The sequence below is a fragment of the Polyodon spathula genome, unplaced genomic scaffold (genome assembly GCF_017654505.1).
Source record: "Polyodon spathula isolate WHYD16114869_AA unplaced genomic scaffold, ASM1765450v1 scaffolds_313, whole genome shotgun sequence".
NCBI classification, from domain to species: Eukaryota; Metazoa; Chordata; class Actinopteri; order Acipenseriformes; family Polyodontidae; genus Polyodon; species Polyodon spathula.
In genome coordinates, this window is record NW_024471806.1 from 5,292 (window position 1) to 6,000 (window position 709).

The 709-nt window shown below is 49.8% G+C and overlaps 1 long non-coding RNA gene across 1 annotated transcript; it reads left to right on the top strand.

Annotated features, from left to right (window-relative positions):
* On the top strand, positions 1–709 carry LOC121308113. Its single transcript, XR_005948463.1, has 3 exons — positions 1–86; positions 400–452; positions 670–709. It is a non-coding gene; the product is annotated as an uncharacterized LOC121308113 (long non-coding RNA).

Consider the following 709-nt stretch of genomic DNA (forward strand, 5'->3'; position numbering starts at 1 on the left):
GGACGTGATCGCCACGGTTCTCATCGCGGTGGCTGTGTACTGCGTCTCGTCCCAGCAGAGGAGTGGAGCCTACATTGGCAATAAAGGTATCACAGCCCTAACTCCATGCTCCCCGGGATGGGTAATTAATATAGGAGATGTGTGAGCTCTGAGTTAACCCTTCACGGTGCTGGAATCCATATATTATAAACAGTAACGCCTGCTCTGTGCTCTTGAGCTTGGCTCTCGTGGTCGATGGGGTCACCAGAACCCCTTGATGCAATTCCAGCCTTGTAATTCTCTGCAGCCCCGCCCATCGCTGCGTGTGTGAAGTGCATTTGCTGCAGGCCGCTCACAGCTGCAGAGCACCTGGGGGAACACTGCAGCTTCATCACACGTCATCTTTGATTCTCCTTCCAGCTTCCGACAGACAGAACCTCCTCATGAACGATGGCAACAGCATGGTGTATGAGGTGAGTTTGACTCTTACTGTGTTTCTGTTTCCACTGAGCGTTGCTAAGCTTTCCACCATGGGCAAACTCCAAACGATTCTCTTAACACACCACTGACAGTGAATCGAAATGACTGTTATCATATGAATTTGTAGTTTCCTAAAAGCACGTATTTTTCCACAATTGAATTGCGCTCTCAGCTCTGAATATCGTCTCTGCTTTGTGTTTCTCTTTTCAGCCGCTGCGTGAGCGAGACGATGGAGCCTACAGCAAACTGG